Here is a 6,000-nt window from a genome sequence, read left to right as displayed (position 1 = left end):
TATGATTCTGACTTGCTGTCGCCGTAGTTTATGTTGTTGTTGTTTTTCTTCCCGCCTCCTCTGTTTTATTCTAAACTCCAGTCTTTGCATTCGACGCTCCCTGAGGAGGACATCCACCCCGGAGAGGAACCAACGACGCCTGCGGCAACAGCTTATTTTCTCGTTTAAAAAAAAGACGAAAAGTCTTTTTCCTGTCATAAACTTGAACTCCTCCATGTTGACAGTAAATATCGTGACGCCCTGCGACGCCGCGGCGGAACGGCGGAACGGCAGCCGGGAAATAATGATGAAACAGAAAGTTTGACAATCTCAAATTAAGCTGTCAGGTTTGTGGTGAATTATCTGCTGCGGAGGACGTTCCTCTGCCGACGCCGCGAGGAGGAGGAGGAGGAGGGGGGGAGGAGGGGGAGGAAGAGCAGGAGGAGGAGGAGGAGGATGAGGAGGAGGGGTAGGAGGAGGAGGAGGAGGAGGAGGTGGGGAGGAGGAAGAGCAGGAGGAGGAGGAGGAAGAGCAGGAGGAGGAGGGAGGAACTGGAGGAGGAGGAACAGGAGGAGGGGGAGGAGGAGGAGGAGGAGGAGGAGGAGGAGGAAGAGGAACAGGAGGAGTAGGAAGAGCAGGAGGAGGAGGGAGGAACTGGAGGAGGAGGAACAGGAGGAGGGGGAGGAGGAGGAGGAGGAGGAGGACGAGGAGAGGGAGGAGGAGGAGGGGTATGAGGGGAGGAGGAGGAGGAGGAGGAGGAGGAGGAGGAGGAGGAGGAGGAGGAACAGGAGGAGTAGGAAGAGCAGGAGGAGGAGGGAGGAACTGGAGGAGGAGGAACAGGAGGAGGGGGAGGAGGAGGAGGAGGACGAGGAGGACGAGGAGAGGGAGGAGGAGGAGGGGTATGAGGGGGAGGAGGAGGAGGAGGAGGAGGAGGAGGAGGAGGAGGAGGGGGAGGGGGAGGAGGAGGAGGAGGAGGGGTAGGAGGAGGAGGAGATGCAGGAGGAGGGGTAGGAGGAGGAGGAGGAGGAGGAGGAGGAGGAGGAGGAGGAGGAGGGGGAGGAGTCCTGATGTGAGCTGACAGGAGGAGAAGAAGCAGCCATGTCTGACCCCTCCCCCTCCCCACTCCCCCTCCCCTCTCCCCCTCCCCCCTCCCACTCATCATCCACAAACCAATTAATTGCTTCCTTTTTAATTCTCCACCCTGTTATGCTTTACGACCCCGTATTGTTTGTTCATTGCTCACGTTGCCTGTTTCACTAATCGTCCCCCAACATTTTCCCTCTTCATGATTTAACTCCAGGAAACACAGACGCTCGTCCTCATCTATTTTAACTGCACATTTATATTTAAGTTCTCTCTCCTGGGCTTTATTTTCCCGCCAATCTTCGAAAAGACGGTCGAATAAAAACCGTATGTGCAGTAGAACGTCACGCTAGAGCCCCCGGTAAGAGCGGATAAATAGTCGAGTGAACAGTTAATGCAGCTTAATGACAGCTTCCAGCAGGGGGCGCTGCTGTGAAGTTTACTTCAGAGAAACATGATGATTGGTCCTCCTCCTCCAATCAGCCCCACAAAGCACCGAGCAAGGAGGTTATAGAGGATTTAAAGTTGTTGTTATTTTAAACATTTCACTGTACTTTGCAGCAGAATGTGTCATTAAAGTCGACTTCATGTTCAGATTGTTGTCGGTTTTGTTTTTCACAACAGTTATAATTGCATGAAGCTCCTGTCCAGTGGACCTCATGTTAAACTCAGTGGTCCTCACTGCAACATGAAAGCTTTCCCACTGAAATCCACATGAGCATTAGCCCCCCGATTAGCGCTGCATATATTCAATAACCTTTTCTTTTGAAGACATCCAGACTATAGAGCATCTTCCTCCCGCGAACTGATGTAAACTTCATTTTGTTTACTGGAAGAGGTCATATATTTCTATTGGAGACAAAGGCTTATTCAGCCTTTTTTGATTGTCATGTTTTTATCGACCCGACTTCACAGCCCGTGGTGCTGCGGGGGAGGGGGGGGTGTCTAAACTTTTCCAGAAACCTGCCAGGAGCTTCTGACAAGGTCTTTTTTTTGTGGTTGGATTGTGACGAGACAAACAAACGACCTTTCACCCTCTGCTGTCCGTCACCCCTCCTCTCTCTCTCTCTCTCTCTCTCTCCCTCTCTCTCTCTCGCCCTTCAGTCGGCGTTGGATGGGCTCCCTGGCGTCCGGCCCTCAATGAAGTGCCCTGGGTTGTTTGGGCACGGGGCTGGAGGCAGATGTCGGGGGCCGCGGTGACTTTGGACCGGAGTGACAGCTTGCTGAGCCGCTGACAGATGTTGAAGCTGCTGATGAAGCAGCACAAAGGGCTTTTTTTTTGTTTGTTTGTTTTTTTATGAACCTGTGCTGTGTTTTAAAAAGATGGTTGTATTTTAAAGACTTGTCGTGTGTCTTACTACGTGGAAAAGGAAAGTCAGTAGGTTTAATCAGAATCGGAGCTATGCAGCTAACGCTGCAGCGGTTAGAATGACGCTCCAGTGCTCGACTTAAAGAGCTGATTACCCCGCTACGTTTTAAGTGGAAAAACACATTGTTTTTGTCAGAGGCAGTTTGCAGCAGTGATGCTGGTAACACGTTAATCAGTAACATGTTAATCAGTAACACGTTAATCAGTAACACGTTAATCAGTAACACATTTATCAGTAACACGTTAATCAGTAACATGTTAATCAGTAACACGTTAATCAGTAACACGTTAATCAGTAACATTTTAATCAGTAACACGTTAATCAGTAACACGTTAATCAGTAACATGTTAATCAGTAACATGTTAATCAGTAACACGTTCATCAATAACATGTTAATCAGTAACATGTTCATCAGTAACATGTTAATCAGTAACACGTTAATCAGTAACATGTTAATCAGTAACATCTTAATCAGTAACACGTTAATCAGTAACACGTTAATCAGTAACATGTTAATCAGTAACATCTTAATCAGTAACACGTTAATCAGTAACATGTTGATCAGTAACACGTTAATCAGTTACATGTTAATCAGTAACATGTTAATCAGTAACATGTTAATCAGTAACACGTTAATCAGTAACATGTTAATCAGTATCATGTTAATCAGTAACACGTTCATCAATAACATGTTAATCAGTAACATGTTCATCAGTAACATGTTAATCAGTAACATGTTAATCAGTAACACGTTAATCAGTAACATGTTAATCAGTAACATGTTAATCAGTAACACGTTAATCAGTAACATGTTAATCAGTAACACGTTAATCAGTTACATGTTAATCAGTAACATGTTAATCAGTAACATCTTAATCAGTAACATGTTAATCAGTAACATGTTAATCAGTAACATGTTAATCAGTAACATGTTAATCAGTAACACGTTAATCAGTAACATGTTAATCAGCAACACGTTACTGTCATATGAGCACTTTTTAAGTGGAAAAACACATTGTTTTTGTCAGAGGCAGTTTGCAGCAGTGATGCTGGTAACACGTTAATCAGTAACACGTTAATCAGTAACATCTTAATCAGTAACACGTTAATCAGTAACACGTTAATCAGTAACATCTTAATCAGTAACATGTTAATCAGTAACACGTTAATCAGTAACATGTTAATCAGTAACATCTTAATCAGTAACTTGTTAATCAGTAACATGTTGATCAGTAACACGTTAACCAGTAACACATTAATCAGTGACATGTTAATCAGTAACATCTTAATCAGTAACATGTTAATCAGTAACACGTTAACCAGTAACACGTTAATCAGTAACATGTTAATCAGTAACACGTTAATCAGTAACATGTTCATCAGAAACACATTAATCAGTAACATGTTCATCAGTAACATGTTAATCAGTAACATGTTCATCAGTAACATGTTAATCAGTAACATGTTAATCAGTAACACGTTAATCAGTAACATGTTCATCAGTAACATGTTCATCAGTAACATGTTAATCAGTAACATGTTCATCAGTAACACGTTAATCAGTAACACGTTAATCAGTAACATGTTCATCAGTAACATGTTAATCAGTAACATGTTAATCAGTAACACGTTAATCAGTAACATGTTAATCAGCAACACGTTACTGTCATATGAGCACTTTTTTCAGAAACGAGTAATCTAACGCGTTACTATTTCTAAACCAGCAATCAGATTAAAGTTACTTTTCCAAGTCACTGTGTGTTATTGTTGTATCATTATGGTTGTAGCATTACGATTGTAGCATTGCTGTTGTAGAGTTACTATTGGGTTTTTTTAAATTCTGTTTTTCTCCTTTTTGCCATTTCCCTCAAAGTGTTTGTTGATTTAGCAGTTTGACCTCATTCAGCAGGTTTTAGCCTGGATTTTAAACCATTTTATATAATCAGTGTGGAATTTAAATTAAATGAAGACTCTTATTTTCATGACATATACTCAAAGCTTCAGGGAGCCGCTCTGGAGGAGCTGAAGAGCCACGTGAGGCTCACTGTGGTCAAGGTTGAATCACACATTTGCAGTTTAACTAGATTATATTACATTTTAAAAGCTTTATCATAACTTCAAACACCATAAGGATAAATATGGTCATCAAGTAGACTTTAACGTCAGTCAACAAGCCGCCTCTTCTTCTTTCTTTAGGGGGGAGGGGGGGGGGGGGGGTCGCCCGGGACATGAATATGAAGCAAAATCTGATTCACTGTGTTTTTTTTTCTGCATAATGACGCCAATTAAGGTGCATTAGTAATCCCAACATGCTTTCTTAAGTGGCCGTAATGGCTCCATCAGTTTGTGCCAACAAAGGTCTGATTCCCAGGAGTGTGGCGAGGACATCTAGGAAGACGGGGGCCTCGGGGGCCGGGCCCCCGCCTTTGTTTGGCTAAAATATATGTTCTTAATAAGAGACCTGCGCCGCCTGTAATCGTCACCATGTGCCCAGTTAATGAGGCTTAATCCTGGAAGGAAAAAAAAAACTTTCCCGTCCACTCCTGGACTTCAGCAGGGCGTGGATGTTTAATGCAATAAAAAAAAGAAAAGAGGAAAATATGCAATACAGATGTGGTGCAGAGAGCACTGCTGGATGCATGGGATTCATATCTATCTGGCAGTTTTACTTTTCTAATGAACTCGTTTGGCATCATGTTAATTAACAAGGTAACACACTGTACTAATGACACAGTTGCTGACCTTCTTAATGACTGGATGACTTATAGATACGACATATTCTTATTAGAAATCCCTTTAATTATCACCTTTTGTATCACTGATGATGCTTATTATTGCAATGATCAGGAAGTGAAATTAGATGTGTTGCGGTTTCATTAATCTTATTTATATTTCGCAAAACACGTATAAAAAACATGATAAAATGGGGTGCATGAGGGCTGATGTGTGAAAAAATGGAAAATGCACATGTTGCATAAACTAATTACTAAGAAAAGATGCTGTACGTGTGAATAGATGCTGCAGAGTCGTGCTGCTTGTGCAGAGTGGAAACTAATGTAGGCTCCATCCTCGCTTTACTTCTCTCAGTTTGACTTGCTCAAGAAGTGGATCGATGCAGAATAGAACAGAGTAGAATAGAATAGAATAACATAAAATAAAACAACATAAAATTAAAGTAAATTAAATTCAATAAAATAAAATAAAATTATATTAAAGTAAATAAAATAAAATAAAATAAAATAAAATAAAATAAAATAAAATAAAATAAAATGAAATTACATAAAATGAAATGAAATTAAAATAAATAAAAATAAATAGCCCTTTATGTTCCTTTGAGATGCTGCATGCTTGTTTATTTTTCAGCATTTTTTGTTTATTTTGCCTAAAAAATGAACGTAAAACAGGTGTTTTCCAGGGCATTACTGAACACCACCAAGAACAACAATAACACCAACAACAATACCAACACAAGCAGAAACAACATCAACAACAACACTCCAGTAGCAAAACCACTAGCGACAACAACACCACCCACAAAACTAACACCACCACGAACACAACAACACCA

General features: G+C 41.6%; 1 protein-coding gene across 1 annotated transcript in view; it reads right to left on the bottom strand.

The window, feature by feature from the left end:
• rftn1b (raftlin, lipid raft linker 1b) overlaps positions 1-6,000 on the bottom strand; it is a gene marked incomplete at its 3' end in the record, with an annotated part of 145,723 nt that overhangs the window by 74,725 nt on the left and 64,998 nt on the right. The window lies entirely within an intron of this gene.

The sequence above is a fragment of the Blennius ocellaris genome (genome assembly GCF_963422515.1).
Source record: "Blennius ocellaris genome assembly, chromosome: 8".
In the NCBI taxonomy this organism is placed as follows: Eukaryota; Metazoa; Chordata; class Actinopteri; order Blenniiformes; family Blenniidae; genus Blennius; species Blennius ocellaris.
The sequence above is the reverse complement of the archived record's forward strand: the minus strand, read 5'-3'. Positions and strand labels throughout refer to the sequence as shown.